The 17,853-nt window shown below is 37.3% G+C and overlaps 1 protein-coding gene across 2 annotated transcripts in view; it reads left to right on the top strand.

Moving 5' to 3' along the window:
• The window catches only part of DCC (DCC netrin 1 receptor), a 1,085,205-nt gene that overhangs the window by 940,292 nt on the left and 127,060 nt on the right, over positions 1–17,853 (top strand). The gene's annotated exons all lie outside the window — the stretch shown is intronic.

Here is a 17,853-nt window from a genome sequence, read left to right as displayed (position 1 = left end):
TATATTTGACCCTATTTCTATCAGTGTCATTTACTAGTATGTTATCTCATGATCATGAATAATAATTCTGTTCTCAATTGTTATTATTTTTTTTCAAGTATCCTGTATTACCGCCATACCATCTTTTCTTCTTTGAACTTGTGGTAAAACTTTAGAGGCTGTTATTTTGAACACAATGTGGGATGTGTGTTTGATGACGTAGAGAAACGAAAAGCGTGGACACATACATTGTCAAATGGAATGTATTTAAAGACTTATTGATGATGAGTAGTAAGAATTTCTGTTTCCTGGCAATGACATGGTGAATGTGTCCATTTTCTCTCCTGATCCTTTACTTATCTAAGTGGCAGGGGAAGCATTTTGAAGTTCCAAAATGCCAGTACGCACCCTGCAGGTGTTTTTCTGTTGTTGGTCAAGTTACTTAGACTTTGTGTGCTGGTTTCCTCAGTCCGTCAAATGAGCGTAACAAGCACTCCTGGCCTTCAGGAGAACGAGTGTGGGGGGAGAAAGCAGATGCTGTCAGTGTGGTGGAGGATGAACTACTTTTGAAGCAAGAATCAGGCATCTTAGGAAACAAAATCTAGTTTAAGATCGTTTTCTCTTTCCTGAGTAGGCTATTATTATAAACACTGGAAAATGTTTTTATGTGAAGACTATACTTTTATTTTCTGTGAACTATGTTTTACTTGATTTATACCTTTATTTTCTGTGAACTATATTTTATTATTAGACCTTGCGGAGAAACCCCTCACTGATACTAACAGTGTTCAATAAAATAAGCAGATATTGTTGCTTATGCTGCTAAATAATACACACCTAGGAAACTCACTTCTTAAGTGCATTACAAATAATTGCAGGCTTGCACAGCCCATAATAATGGCACTAAATAGCATTTATTGAGCACTTACTATGTACCAAGCTGTATGTATTTTAAATGCACTGTCTCACTTGATCTTCACAGTCATTCCAAGGAGGGTGCTCTGATCGATGCCACGTTCCAGATGGGTTGGCACCCATGAGATGAAGTTAAACTGAGGCTAAGAAGGTTTACATGACTTGGACCAAATCTCTAAACAAATAAGTGACAGAACCAGGACTCAAACTGCCTGATTCAAAAGCATTTCTCAACCACTGTGCTGTATTACATCAGGTTGAGTGTCTTCCACGAGCTATCTGGTGAAAGTCAAGCACAGCTGTGAAAAATATCTAACAAGTGGAGCCACTCCCTGTAAAGCTGGAGACTAATTTTCTGAAGTCTAAGTCATTTCTCCACAGGCACTTATTGGCCGGAGAATCCCTCAGGGGTGTTTTTTTTTGTTTTTCCTTAAAACTATAGAAGTTTGAAAGTCTACCTTTTTTTGACTTACCCTTCTTTGTCTCTGTGTGTGCATGTCTTTCTGTCTCTCTCTCACACACGCATATACATATACACACTTACACACGCGCACATTAGGTCTCTTTATGTTTCTTTGTCCACTGTCTCTCATGGTTTTCTTTCTCTTCAACTTATGTCCCCCACCTCAGCCATCCAGAGTTGCCCATAATACAGAGAGAATGTATATGATGTGTATTTGATTTAAAATATATATTGAATTGAATAATGGTAACTCTTCCAATAATTTATAGGTGGAACAATTTGTTTTCTCTAAAAACAAGTTGCTTCATATCTAAGTGTAGGTCTCCATTGCTTTGCCTGGCTTCCCTGAGAGTCGGTGAGCAGACTAGGTTTGATTAATATTATTAATAAGATACATATCAGAGGTTCAGAAATCATAATAAATAAATTGTTCAAGATCAACATTATAATAACAGCAAAATAGAATTACTTGGATAAGTCTATTTAGCTAACTAGATAGTGTTATTGGAGCATTCGCTGGTTTGGAATTTAGTGCTGTAAATTAGCAATTTAATCAATATATATCAAGTGCCAAGAGAGAAACAATATTGCCAATTGTGGCTGAATAGAAAGAATACCAGACTTGGAATCAAAGACATAACTTAGAATCTGGCCCTTCATTTTTCCTTTTTTTTGAGGAATATTGGCCCTGAGCTATCAACTGCCACCAATCCTCCTCTTTTTTGCTGAGGAAGACTGGCCCTGAGCTAACATCCATGCCCATCTTCCTCTACTTTATATGTGGGATGCCTGCCACAGCATGGCTTGAAAATGGCCCTTCTTTTTATTGTCTGGGAGATCATTGACAAATAAAAGAGTGTGTCTAAGCCTCAATTTCCACATCTCCAAGTTAGTGATAAAAATACAGATTTCTTGAGGTTATTAGGGAGGTTAAAGAGGTAAAGTATATAAAACCACTTAAGTATTTTTATACAGATTTTTCCTTCTTTTTTCATAGTTAAAGAGAAATCGTCCTTGTTTCCTCATGGAAACATAGCCACAAGATTGTCTGGAAAATGTAATCTGTATTTTGCCAAGACATTAGCCCAAGAAATGTTCATGGATTTTCTTATTGATGAAGAAGTGGAGAATGGACAGTGGGAGAACACTGTATTAGTCAGAGTTTTCCAGAGAAACAGAACATATATATCTGCATATGTGCATATATATCTGTAAGCTGAAGCCCAGGAAAACCGATGGTATAATTCAGCCCAAGTCCAAAGAATCAATGGAGCTGATGCTGTAAATCCCAGTCTAGGGGTAAGAGAAGATGAGAGAAAATGTCCCAGCTTAAGCAGTGAGGTGGAAAAAAAAAAGGAGGTGAATTCATTTTTCTTCCACCTTTTGTTTGATACAGGCCCTCAGTAGATTGCATGATGCCCACTCACATCTGCTTTCCTCAGTCCACTGACTCAAATGCTCGTCTCCTCCAGAAGCACCCTTATAGACACACCTGAAAATAATGTTTCATCTGGGTACCCTGCGGCCAGTCAAGTGGACAAATAAAATTAAGCATCACAAACTCTAAGGGTTTCTCCCACTATATCTACCATATTACGAAATGCAAAGGGACTTGGAGAATTCAAAGATCCCAATCTTCATGAAATATTTACCCATAAGTAAAGTAAAAATAAATGGAGGTGGTGATTTGGAGAAAATATTTTTATACTTGTTTCAATGGTCTCCTACTTGCTTTTCTTCATATATATGTAAATAATGTCATAACATCTATATTTTTCCGGGTATCTCATTTACCAACTTGGTTTCCCACACACATTATTTCATAATTTTAAATTTATAAATGTTAGACACAGTCTTTGAACTTTTATAGCTCTCCCCATATGGACACACACACACACACACTCACGTCCTCACCATGATATTTCTCACGTTGATGGAAATTTTGTCATACGTTAAATATTCAGCAAACTCTCTCTAAATTCTACCTTCAAGGATAGAGAAAAATCAGCAAACTTTTCATTTCCTCTGTAAGCATTAATACTTAAACCCATGGATAGGAGCCCAGTTAGTCCATTACCAGATTTAATGGTTTTTGAAGGAATCAGTTCAGAAATCATTATAGCTGGTGGGTAAAGGATGAGACCAGGAATACGTAAGCGTTCTAGTATTGAGCATTTGTTAAAACATCCATTAATCAGGTGTTAACCTTACTATTTATAATCATAAGCAAAAATACAGCACACTGGAAATGAGCCTCCTTGCTACGATTATTCATTTGAGAATCAGTCAACCACAGACTTCTCTGACATCAAAAAGGCTGAGAGAACAGTGGGTGATTGCTCAGGAAATTTATGAGACCAGCATGAGTATCTTTCACATTTCACAAAAGAAATACAACAAATCCTCTGCTGACAAAGCTCTAGTCATTACAGATTTTATATTCCAGTTTACAGAGGAGGAGCTGCTCTCAAGCAGATGGCTTGTTTTATCACAGAACTTTCTTGCAGGAGAATCTCTTAGGAGAAAAACTTTAAAGAGATCTGGATTGAATCCTGACTCTATAGAGCTATAAGCTCTTTGACCTTGGCAAAGATGTTTAATCTTTTTTGCATATCATTTCATTGACCTTTAAATTCCCTCATTTAGCCAGTCATTTTTTCATTCAACAAAAAGTTTTTAAATGTTTTCTATATGCCAGAAACTATGATAGGCACTGGGGGTATAAAAAATAAAGAAAAATGGTCTCTGCCTTCAGAGCGAAAAGGATACTCAATTCTCATGGATGGCACGTGAGTTAAAGGAGAGACCATGTATAAACAATTATCACTGTTCTGAAACATCCTGGTAATTATATCATTCTCTTTTGGAAAGAATTTTCCATGGATTGTCTCTTCCAATTTCCTCCAAAGGCGGTGGACTTTAGTAATAGACCCACCTACGTGATTTTAGCAACACACATGGCCACCCAGCTAAAGGCGAGTTTCATGCATGACCTTCTTCACAGTTGTGGATGGCCGTGTGACTAAGTTCTGGCCAACGCAGATAAGTAAACGTGACAATGCCAGCCTCAGGCCTTGACCCCTCACTGAATGTATGAGCACATGTGAACAGTGAGGCCCCTTTCTCCTTCTTGCTAGCTGGGAAATGACAAGGAATTGACTCAGAGATGGAATCACAGAGGATGGCAAAGCCACATGACCAGCACTGGACTGCTCACTTTTAAATTCTCACTTCTATTTTATTTGAACTGCTATATTTTAGCATTTCTTTATTATAGAAACTTGGTCTGTACCCTAACTAATACAATATATTTGTGACAAATACATTCATATTGTAGTCCTTGTCTTGAATCTTGGAAAGGATATCACTTGTTAACGCTCATCACTGAAAAATATTTTTTGATTTATTTTTGAAACTACTACTATATTATTTAAATATCTCTCTCTAATTATACTTCCCTACTTTATTATTTTTACTTGTAGTAACTAACCTGCAGGAAAAATTGCTTATATTCACAAAGGAAAAACAAATCTTAGTCCTTGTTGATAGCCCTCCTATTTCAAGTAATGCCCAATAAAATAAAATTCTTAAACAACAAAATAACTAGAATACTCTCTTTGGGATTTCAACCTTTTATTATGTTTTCACAATATTTTTACATTTCTTTATTCTTCAGAGAACCCAGGTAGTTATAAAATTTGACAAAGTCTAGAAATGGTATTTAGATGAGTTCTATATATATTTCTGAATTTATTTTCCAGGCTTGATCTTTCCCTTTTCTGTGACACATAAAGAATTTCTAAATATAATGGGCTGAACTAAATATGACTTATGAAACTGAGAATGTTCCTTTCCTTAGTGTAGTATGTATAGGGGCACACATAGACCAATGTGATGATTAGCCAACAGAACGAAATTTATAGAAACAGGTAAGTGATGGCCCTTCTGAGTTCTTTCCCTACGATGTTAAACAGTTATTCCAGTGATACTGCTGTTCATATTGTCTTTTGGAAATTTTCGTTGAGAAAGACTTTTAGAAAGTACAGCACACCCTTCTGAATTCCTTCACTGATAGAAAATTTTATTGACGGATTTGATTTAATACAGCAACCAACAGTGATTCAAGGCCAAATCTTATAAATAAGATGAACGACAACTTATAAATCAATATTTCACATCAACAATGTGTTAAAATGGCGAGATTATCTTTCTACTGGCAGCTTGTTTTAAGTTTTGTTTCTCCCTTAAGTGATATATTCAAAATGAGGAACAAATACCAGAGACATTGCTTGCCTTATAAGTTATTCCAGGGCCAGGTCATCTGGTCAGAAGTGTAGTCTCGGTCCCCAATTTTCAAAGGGAGTGGGGCTGACGAGCATCAGAGGAAAGAGAATGACTGATCGGAAGCACAATTTTATTTCCTCCTGTAATCTACAGAGTCAGATGAATGACCATTCTCAATGTTATTGCAGGGCACAGGAGTGGTGAAGTACAGATTTAACTTTTGTCACAGCTACAGCAGGGTGATAGCTCCTGCAGGCTTTTAAGAGACAGAATAGGCATCAAAGAGAAAGTTAGGATCCCCTCCAAACAAGAAAGTGAACAAAACTTTAAAATCTATAATGAATAGTCATAAGAGGTGGCATTCAATATAGGTCATAATAATAAAACAAATACCATTTATTGAATTCTGACCTCGTATCTAGTTGCTTTAAAATATAATATCAACAATGTAAATCTTAAATAGAGGTAATACAATTCACATTCACAGATGTAAAAAAGATAAACAAAGATGGAGCTTAGAGAAGATAAGAAAATTGCTTTAGAATATATATACTTCAAGTAGTCAAATTCATTTCTAGCTTCGGAGGGTCTAATCCCAGTGATGTGGCCTTTCCACTCTTGCTGACTTCTCACTGAATTTTCACCTCCTTAGGACAAAATCCCTGTGGAAGGAAAAACGCTGCCCTTCTGAGCCTGGAAGCTAAGAGCTCAGCAATTCTCACCGAAAGCCAGGGGCCCTGTGAATTCAGGAAGGTCATACTGAGGCAGGGTTCTAGGTTTTTTTTGAGTTTATATCTCTAAATGTTCTCTGACTACTTACTTTCTTCCCACTTCTCACTAAACCAGAGGCTGAAGAGAGCCCAGCCTAACCACTGTTTGTCTCCCCACAACTGGGTAGGTTGCTATGTATCATCTCCCTTTGCTGACAGTCTTTCGGCAGAATTTTCCAAACGTGCAGCTGTATGGCCATTTCAGTCAATTTAAAGCAAACATGGACAAAATTGTCTATTAAAATCCAGATGTATGCCAGTAATTTATAATTCAGTATATTTTACTGAAATCAATGAGTTTATTTGCTTCTTATTTCACTGGCTCCCTGATCTTAACAGCATTCTTTACTTTTCCCATACATCTACTGACTATTAGTATTAATGTTGACATTTGGTTGAATATAGGCTCAGGTAATTTTAAGCCCATTTGGTTTTTTCAAATTTTTCTCTCCCTCTCCTACCCATTCACCCCAAGATAATCTTAATAAGTAACTAAAATGCCAGTTGATTTTCTTGAGACCTTAGATCAGAAGATATATTTGTTGATGATCAAATGGCCTAACACTATACTTCTTGTGCTATTTTGGTAGTTATTAGATTTACCAGATCTTTATTCTTACCTAATTATTTTCACTTCATTTCTTCATGTTTTATTAAAGACTGAAGGTAAAAATGAGTTTGATTTTGCAGCCACCTTAGAATTATTATTAATTTAATGTTCCTTTCCATTATTAACAAAGTTATTTTCCATCAAGACATATTGTCCTGAGTCAAGTATATATTCAAATGAATCCAAATTTTAGATCACAGAATTGAAAACCATGAGTACTTGAGAGTTTGATCTGTTGAGGCAATCTTATTGCCATGAGGATAGAAATTAATTAAGATGTGCTTAAGAAATCAAATCAGATACAACACAAATGCTTTACTTTTATTGTCTAGTGTGATATATGTAGGCAGGTTGCAGAATAGGTTATTAAATTAAACTTCAGCCCAGGTTATAAAATCATAGTATGTAGTGCAATGAATTATTTCACATTTGAAGAGAAAAATAGCAGCAGGAATCCTCACATTGAATCCGCTCCATCTGCCCTTGGCATTGTCCTGAAGGCCTTAGTAACTATGGCAACACCATGGGAGAGAAAGGTAAACAGAGCTTCCAATCCAAATAGGTGTGCTGTCCAACGTGGAAGGCACTGTCCAAATGTGGCTATCTAAATTTAATTAAAATTAAATAAAATGAAAAAAAATCAGTTCTTTAGTCATGCTACTCGCATTTTCAGTAATCTGCTCAACAGCCAAATGTGGCTAATGACCACCATATTGGATAGATAGATATGGAACATTTACATCATCACAGAAAGTGCTGCAGGACAACACTCTTGTGTAATGCTTAGTGGGCCACCTTAAATGGGGCTTAGTCTAAAGACAATGAAAAAAGCAGAAGCAACAGAGCAAGAGTACATAGAGAAATTACAACTACAATTCTAAGCAAAGACACACATATACACATGCAGGCTGCATGCCACTTGAGTGTTTGAGTATCGTCTATTTGGCATACTGAGTATTTAAAGGTCGCATTCAGATATTAAATGGCATTGCCCAGATGAAGGCAGGAGCCTGACTGAACACAGAAGCTGACAGATTGAGGGGGCTACTTTGATACACACACGTGCACACAAAGGCACACACACACATAAAGTCTCAGACACTTGTTGAGGGAAAAGGCAAAATTGAAGTATAAAATAATGGTCATCATGACATATGCTAGTATGCCATAATTTTAGGAGAAAATTAAATGGTATTTATATGATGTTGATATATATTACTAAAAAGTGAAAAATTCAATTTGGGCTCTGCTGAAAGTGAGGCATAGTGAATCCCCAAATTATTTCTGTCTTGTGTCTTTATTTCTACTTTTCCAATTTGAGGAGAGTGCAGACCCTTTGGGGCCTCTTGCCTGTGCTGCCTTACTCAGTCCTTATCCTGCAGTGACCATGGACTGGCAAGGGGGACAGACCTGGCTTTGAATCCAAGCACTGGTACTTGGTGAGCTCTATGACCATCACTAAGCCTTTATTTTCTAATCTCTGGAGTGGGAACCATCACTGTACCCATCTCTTAGGGTTCCCGTGAAGATAAGTGAGATAAAGCATGTCCAGGTTGGTGTCTGGTGCAGCCAGTTCTCTACACAAGGACACCAGTCATTATCCTGACATCTGCTCTCTTTCTTCAGCATCTCTGTATTCATTTGCTTATCATTCCTTCTATTTATGTCTTCTGTTTTCTAGTCCCTTCTACTTCCTTCTTTGCTTCCCCTCTCTCAGAAACCCAAAAGAATGAGTGGAGTGTAAGGAAAAGAATGGGCCCAGGATGTAAAGAAAAAGGAGAAAGGAAGTAGGAAGACAGGAAGGGATGGAGGGCATTCATAAAAGGGAGAGATATGTTTCCTCTTTGAGTTCCTAACCAAAACATTTTATTTTACTTTTTTTTATGCTAGGGAGTCAGTTTGACTGACTTTTTAAACCAAAGGAATGATTTGTTTGCTTGAATTAACTAAGTGAACAGCATTTCTTTTTCTTGTTAATTGAGTCCTTAGATGGTCATATAATATTTCCACCTTGTCTTTTATTTAACCCAGCTTTTCTTTGAGAAATATGAACAAAAAGAGGAAAACCTGGATGTTTGGTTATATTGTCTCTGGTAATTTCTTAATGTCAAGTTTTGCTGAGAAATCATTTCATTAAGTGCTACATTTGTAAGCTGCTTGTAGTGCTTTGTCATCAAAGCATTTACTGGTCATTTCTCCAACTCTGAGGGCTCTCTGCCAAAGCACCCCTCATCAACTGAAGCAGGTGAGGAAAGTTTATCCTGCCCTAATGGGTGACCAATGCTGCTCTGCAGAATGGTCCAGAAAAACCTCAGATTTTCTAGTCCTGGCTTTACGGAGGAGCAAACCTGAGCATGTGTAAGGTACTCAGTTCCTCCTGTGTCTTCCCCGGCTGAGATGATTACAACCTCAGTGTCTCCAGTTCTAACACAGAAATGATCGTCCCCGCCCTACCTACTTTGTAAGATTTTGAGATAAATGATGAAAAATCACACCAACAGACTCAAAATCTAGGTGTCATTCTTGATTTTCCCCTCTCCCCATTGTCCCTCTGAATATATCTACAAATTATGTTACTCATACCCATCTTTGGCTCTTCGTTTGTGCTATACCTCAGTCCAGGTCTTTGAGATCTTTGCCTGGATGATTGCAATAGCCTCTGGTGTACCCACTTTCAACATCTTTTCCATATTTCATGGACTACATGGTTCTGAGAAATTAATTTCCTTAAAAGCACAATTTGAAACTTGTTCAAAATGTTCTTCAACTCACTATCTCTTATTCAATAAAAGGCAACTAATACAGAGGATAAGAGACTGAACTTTGGAATTAGAAATTCTCCCACTTACCTATCAAAGGGGGATAATCATTCATCCACTCAACAAATATTTATTAAGTATTTACTATATGCCAGACACTGGACTAAGGTAAAGACTAAATACAATAAGGGATGTGAGGTAGTTAACAAAGGGCCTAATTAGACATCCAACAAATGCTACTACTAAGAGGAGGAGGAGGAGGAGGGGGAGAAACTGTCATTGTCTTCAAGTTTTGATCCTAACATACATGATGCTACAACCACTATTAGCTGTTCACTTGCGTTTGTTTAATCCACTCTTTCTCCTCAACTTTCTTCATCAAAAGATTCAGCAAAACTGCCATCTTCTCCACAAAGCTTCTCTGATTCCAGAACACCCTGCTCTATTCTTTTTAAAACTTCCAAGACGGCTTCTTCATTAAAAGATTCATCAAGGGAAATAAGGCTTTAAAAAAAAAAAACAAAACGTTTCCATACCCTAGAAACATATAGCCACGTCTTACACACAGATGTCCAACTGTAATCGATGAGCGAGTGAACAAATGAACGGATGAAGAATAATTGAATGTGATTATTCAGTGAGAGGAGGAAACGTTGCACAATCTCTTTGGATTCATTTTTCACGAGCCTATACGTATTAGAATGTGCAATTTGGGAGCAAGAAACCTGAGTTCTATGTTCAGATTGATTAGAGACTTGTTATTTGACCTTCACTGAGTAATTTGGCCTTTCTGAGTCTCATACATTCGTCAATTCAACAAATATTTGTTAGGCACAGTCTATCTGCCAAGCACTGGAACATTTCTTATAAAGTTTATTTTTACCTAATTTCCCCCTCAGTGATAGACCTTGGTAGATTAAAGAAAATTTTCTTCGATTCTCTTTCTTTGGACTCAAATACTTCCTCACACAGACTAGCTGAGTATCTGGTGCCTGCGAGACTGGTTAATGAGCAAGTCATGTTGCAGTATGACTAGTCTCTGGACAGTGTTCCTAGAAAAGGAAAAAAAAAACACACAAACCCCTCATAAGGGTGCTAGTTAGGTTAGCTATTAATTAATTTCCAGTGAAGTATATGTAATGAAGTAGAATTGAACATCGAATGTATTACATAAATTGCATCTTTCTCGGATATGAATTGCTCATCCTTTTATAAGATCAATGCAATCAGCTGTATTTGCTATCCAACCATTACACTTAATTAAACAGTTCAGGTCCAGTGGAGTCAGAGGTGTCCAGTCATATTTACCATCTGACAGTCACCCGGTGGCCTGTGCTCTGTGCTTGTGATAGCCCTGGTTCACTGCACTGAGCAGGCATCTGCACGAGGAAAACAGCTACCACTCTAATTTTCTCTAATTGACTTGTTGGCAGTGCTGACAGAGAGGGCAAAAGATGCAGGGACGTGGAGACTGGGCCCCAACAAGCACTTGGCATGAATGGGGCCACTGGCTGAAGTATGTAATCTGTAATGAATAAAGGACTATGGACTGTCAATCTGGAACATGCCAGTGGCATTTAATTCACACAAAATATTAATTAAAAATAATGATGTTCTTCTCACTGGCTCTTGTTACCAAGTACAGCATCTTAGTCTAGCCCCTGAAGAGCTGTCTGGAGATCTCTTGATTCATTCCCTCAGCTTCAGAGAGTCATATTCATCTTACTGCCTTCAGACAAGACTCAAAAAGGCTCTTGGAATAATGGGTCTCTCACCTACCCAGTGTCTGGGGCAGGAGAACCAAATATTCTCCCGATTACCCATTCCTTGTCTTTACAGCCCTGTAATCAATGTGTGAATTTATTCCCTTTTTTCCCAGCCACAAAGAAGGCACCAGCCAGGACCCATATATTTTGGATGCTCAAAGAGTTATTAAGTATTTCTTCAGCCTCCCTTATCCAAATCTGATGTATTGTAAGAGGAAGGTTGGCCAAACAATGATGAAAATATGATCAATCATTTGAAATCTGTGGAATTACTCAGAATGTCCACAATTAAAAGTGTCCATGGACATCCACTGAAATCCAAGTTATTTCAGTATGATTCAATCTCAGTGAATTCAAATGAGAAAATACCACTGTACTTTATTTTTCAGAGGCAATTGATAGATTTTCAAGCCTATGTATCTGTGACATTTCAGCAAATCCAAAAAAATCAATTTACTCTCATAATTGTCATTAAGTGTATTCCTGAACAATAAGGTTTGACCATAATTAATGATTAATTCATTTGGAATTCATTATGATAATATTAAAACTGTTTAACTCATTTGATGCCTCTATAGCGGGAGCAATTCTAGACAATTCTTTTGTGATTTACTGGTTTTAAAGTTTAAGAGCTCTGAGCATGTGCGGGAAAATAGCTCCACATTGCCCTCTAGCGGTGTAGTAGTAAATGACACCCTTCTTTTGTATGGGGAGAAAACCGTCATGGCTCCCCACTCTCGCTGCATCTTTCTCACTCGATACACGCTCAAATGAGTTGTCTCCATCACAATATATAAGGGGATCAAAGCAATATAGTCAAATTACTAACTGACGACAGGAAAATACTGGACCAATAGGTCTCCAAGACCCCTAGCTCTGTACAATATTCCTATACCAGTTTCAACTCCATTGCAAATCAGTTTTACCTTTCCTTAGGCTAAGCCTTTACCAGTTTTTATTTAAATTTAAGCTTGGTCTCCCCTGAGGTGAGTTAGGATTTGTGGAATTTAGCGATTAGTGCAGTTCATTAACCAAACAGCTAGTAAGTTATAAAACTCCAGAGTCTGCTGACATACCTCATACCACGGCTAGACGTCAAGTGGAAGAAGCTGCCATTGCTCAGAAGACTAGAGACTTGATGGGTAGGGATATTAGCAAGAGTCAGTATTGAAATGACAATTACCTCACACTTACCATGGGGGAGAGATTAAGAAATGATGACTAGTGCTCAGGAGCTAGAGAGCAACTGTAATTCAGGTTGAGACAAAAATTCACACCAGTAAAATGAGAACAAACCAGATAAGGTACATCTTTTCTTTTGTGTTTTTTAAATGAGAAATAGTATGCACTCCAAAAAGACTGAATGCCAGAGTACAGTGATGCTGTGAAGGCTCTTAGAGAGTGCGTTGTCTGGTTACATATCCAGTGGGCAGCTGGGAGGTAGGACAGAGTGGTGAAGGGATGAATTCAGCATCACATGGACCAGGCTGACCACCTGTAAGCTGCACCTGTTAACCCTGAGCAGGTGTTCAAGCGTTCTTGATGAACTAGACCGTTCTTCGCTCTGAATTCCAATCTAAATTGGAGAGGTCAACATGAAACAATCATACTCAGTCACTTTGCATCAATGAGCACCTGCTTTGTTATGTTATATTCACCCTCCTTACCACATAATACAGTTTCTAATGAGCGGCTGTTGACATTATGGGTGACATCTTGAGTAGGGAAGTCCAGACTTCATTATCTATTTTTCCACGCTAGGTGTATATTTGCACGTAGTTGTGTTTGAAGGAATCTGATGTTATAGACTAGTGGCCCTAGGCCTAGTTTCAGTTCAGAAATATGTTTTGTTTGGCCAGCACAGGTTTATCTTGTTTATTTAAATTATTCGCCAACATTTGAAAATTTGATGATTTCACATAAAAATTTGGATTTCCAGAAAATCTCACAACACCAGCCCTGCCTTCCATATGCCAGTAATATCTTAGAGCTGAGTGGTGGCTCCCTCTGCTCCTTAGATGAATTACTGTCTAGGATCCTGCCTGCCCTACTGCCTCTGATATACTGTGGCCAAATTTCTCTCTCTCTCTTATTCTTCATCCCTCTCTCAGACTTAAAAGCAGGAACAAAACAATCAAAACCTTCACTCCTAAGCATGTGAATTTTGAATTCTTAATCTCTCACTTCCTTGACAAACAAACACATAGAAAAGTGCAAATATATAGGATATGACTGTTAGGTGAAACCAAATGCAATTTGACCCACAAAAAGGTAATTTTATATTGAACCTAATGTCAATGTTTATATTGTAGTTGTGTAGATAAATCACTTTTTTGAAATCAGAATTAGTCTCCACTCCAATAACTATAAAGGATATTTTTCCTAGTAGAAAAGTATTTTGCTGACCAATGTAACTATGTTTGCAACATTTCCCTTCTTTTTTTCTGACCTGTTTTCTCCTCCTATCATCCTTCTACCTCTAAGCTCTACCCATGACTTCAAACCCTAGCTCCAAGTCTGTATCTGCCAAGAAGTCTTTGATGACCCAATCCCTCATTTATTTTTCAGTCCTCTAAGTTTCTATAACATTCATAAGGTGTCTTGCACACTTTACTGCTTAATTTTATGTAGTCTTTCCTTGTTTTCTCTGCCCAGAATTATGATTGTAAGCTGACAGCAACGGTCTATCTTTTACAAATATTCTTGGATCTCCAAGAGTGTTTAACACTTGTTGATTGATTACTTTCTAATTAGTCAACTAGTTTGGCAACATAAATTGAAAAATAAATACCTCCTCTTGTGGAAGAAGCAATTCACTGAATAGAAACCCTGTGACTACATTACATATAATTTTATTTTCTTCTTCTTCTTATACTGTGGTGCTTGTGTCATTGTGGTTTGGAATGTCAATATCTTTAATGCTAATATTTAGTCACATAAAAATTTCATGGAGGAAAATCCATTTGATCAATTTGCAAAGAATACTGTCAGAGATAAATTCATCCATTTTTAAAGATTTCTTATTGTAAAGTAAAACTCAGATACAGAAAAACACATGCAACAAATGTCCGGAGTAATGACTTATGATAAGTCAGAATTGAACCTGTTCCTTTGCTCTTTTTCCCGCAGACTGGCACTGGGATCTAGAGGCTTGATCAGACTGAGTGTGTTCGATCCCTTTGGCAAGACTCTAGAGGGTAGTGTGTTTTCATTAGGAGGCATATAATGTCTAGATGTCTTTATCTGAGCAATCCTGAATGGTTCATGCCCAGAGCCATTTGTTCACTGGGGCTGCAAAATAGCAAAATTTGAACTCTATCATTGGATTTTTATTTGTTTGTCAGAATAATACTGTAAGGAGAGACTTTCTCATATGTTGTTTGATTACAGAGTGATAGGGTTTATTTAAGAAAAACATGGTAAATATTAGATTCTTTACCCAATTTTCAAGATAATCATTTGGTTCTGTCAACCTTAGAAGTGACGAGCTCTTATTCTTCTTTACAATATCCTTATGAATTCATGCAATTATATATATTTGTTGGGTTTCAGTTCATTGCAACGCTTATCTTTATGGAAGCTCAGAATGTCCTCATCTTTGGTCTGTGGGCAACTCTTCAAAGTGATTCCTGAATCTATTTGACCTGATCTTATTGGTCTTTGGTTGTTTACTTTCTATCTAGTGTGTCAAGATGTTTCAGGCTCGATTAATATGTTTCCTACCTCAGACCAGACATCAACCAATTCTCAAGAAGCCCTTGTTTCTTGCAGTGCAAAATGTTTTTTCAAAATCCCAGTCTGGGTGCTGAGGATGCTTGTTGTTAAAGAGTCAATGTTTCTAGACTTCTGTGGTGGACAGAGCTAGAACAGAGATAAAATACTTTTTGAGCTTAAACTGATTTTTCCAGTTGAATCTTGGGAACACAAGACTTGACTTAACCTCTTCTGATTTACATCTGTATAACCTTCCATCCATGCCAAGAATCTGATTCTCAAGGACACGAGGAGGATAGAATTAGAATTTCTCAGGATTACTTATCTCCTTTATCCCATATTACATTAGTCTCAGAACAATAATAATAATAGTATCACCATCAATAATAATTATTGAAACATTTATTTTTGCATATACTGTCCCTATTCTCCCTAATTTTGCCTTCTGATTGTAGGATATCTACAATACCAGAACATGTACCTGTTACAGAATAAAGTCTCTCCCTTTTTAACCCTCCCTTTATCTTAGTTCATCAAATTTATTGTTCACCAGTTAGCTGTTAGGTCGGTATCTCCTCTGGTCATTTCGGATGTCTAAACCTCATTTTCTAGTAGTTCTTGGGACCAGGGGAACAATATTTCCTGATTGCTTGCAAGTTCATAACAGTTTGGGTGTACCCTTTATATTTAAAGTTAACTTTTGCTGGCTATAAAATCTTTGAATCATATTTTCTTACCTTGAATATCTCAAATAAATTACTCCAATTTCTTCTGACATAAAATGTTGCTGTTGGCAAAGTCTATTAGTAATCTAATTTTCCCCTTTATAAATCATATATTCTTTCTGTCCAGATGCCTAAAAGATTTTTTAAGTTAGAAAAAATTTCTTGAATTCCGTTTTTCAGTATTTGTTCTGTTCCCTTTCTTTCATTTTCTTCCTTAAGGACGATCGTTATTCCTATGTTAGGTCTTCCTTCTCTAATATTTGTCACTTTCTCCTGAATTCTTTTGTATTCTCTCTGATTTCTCTTTGTTTTGGTATTTTCTTTCCTCCTTGTTGTGGTTATTTATTCATTTCGAGACCCTTTATTTATAATTTTTTTTTCACTTACGTATAGTTCTTTCTTGGGTTATGTCACCTAATTTTTGAGTTTTTTCTAATTTATGTTACTCTTGCCTATCTGGCATTTCATTTTCTTAATGTTGTTTAGCTCATTTAGAAATAGTACAATGCAGGTTGATCTTTTTCTTGTGTATATTTGATCCTTTTTGTGTGTGTATTTGTCTATAGGAAGGATATTTTCTTCATTTTATTTTGTAAGGAATTTAACCTCCACAGATTTTTGTTGCTTCCTTTCATGTGATTAATTTCCCTACATTCCTAGAAGTTCAAATAGCTTTTCTTTTCTTTTCTTTTTATGCTTTTCTTCTTCTTCTTCTTCTTTTTTTTTTTTTTGGTGAGGAAGATTGGCCCTGAGCTAACATCTGTTGCCAATCTTCCTCTTTTTTTTCTCCTCAAAGCTGCAGTACATAGTTGTATATCCTACTTGTAGCTCCTTCTAGTTCTGCTATGTGGGACGCTGCCACAGCATGGCTTGACAAGTGGTGCTAGGTCCACACCCAGGGTCCGAACTAGCAAACCCTTGGCCACCAAAGCAGAGTGAGTGAACTTAACCACTACGCCACTGGGCCAGCCCCTCAAATAGATTTTCTAAATACTTAGAAAATCTGCCATTTTTGTCAGACTGGGGCTTAAGGCTCAGCAAACTGCAGCCTGGGGGTCAAACCTGATCCAGGGCCTGTTTTTGTTTCGATGCCACTGAGCTAAGAATGGTTTTTATATTTTTAAAGAGCTGTAAAGAAACAAACAGGTGAATATGTGACAGAGTTGAAGTGGTGTGCAAAACTAAAATATTTACCATCTGGATCCTTTACAGAAAAGTTGGTCAACCCCTGACACACACACTAAAAACTATGGCAGCCTGCTGTCTAAGTTTTCATGACTATTTTTCTGTCCTGCTTTTATCTGGACTTTCTCTTCCCTCATTTCTATTGTTTCTGTCCTGCTCATTTTTTTATTTATTTATTTTTCTGGTGAGGAAGATTGGCCCTGAGTGAACATCTGTACCAGTCTTCCTCTACTTTTTCTATATGGGACACCACCACAGCATGGCTTGATGAGCAGTGTGTAGGTCTGTGCCCAGGATCCAAACCTGCAAACCCTAGGCTGCCGAAGCAGAGTGTGTGAACCTAACCACTATGCCACCGTCTCAGCCCCAAATCCTGCTCAAATTTTAAATTTATTCCCAGTGGTTTGTCTCTACTGTGAACCCTGTCTTGGAAAGGAGGCTTTGCCATTTAGAATATTTATATTTACTGGCATCAAACAGCTCTACTGCACTTTCTAGCATTACCTGGTCCTTATTTTAGAATTGTCCTGTTTTCACGTTTGGTGCTTCTCTCCAATTTCTCTTACAGATGCTGATAACATGCAGATCTTAAGGTTGTTGTTAGCGTGTCCACATTCACTTGTGTTTTAGGGTTTGAAGACATACCTTATCACCTAGTTTTGTTGTAAATGTCCAGATGCTAT

Source organism: Equus asinus, chromosome 7 (genome assembly GCF_041296235.1).
Source record: "Equus asinus isolate D_3611 breed Donkey chromosome 7, EquAss-T2T_v2, whole genome shotgun sequence".
NCBI classification, from domain to species: Eukaryota; Metazoa; Chordata; class Mammalia; order Perissodactyla; family Equidae; genus Equus; species Equus asinus.
This window is presented reverse-complemented; position numbering and strand designations above follow the sequence as displayed.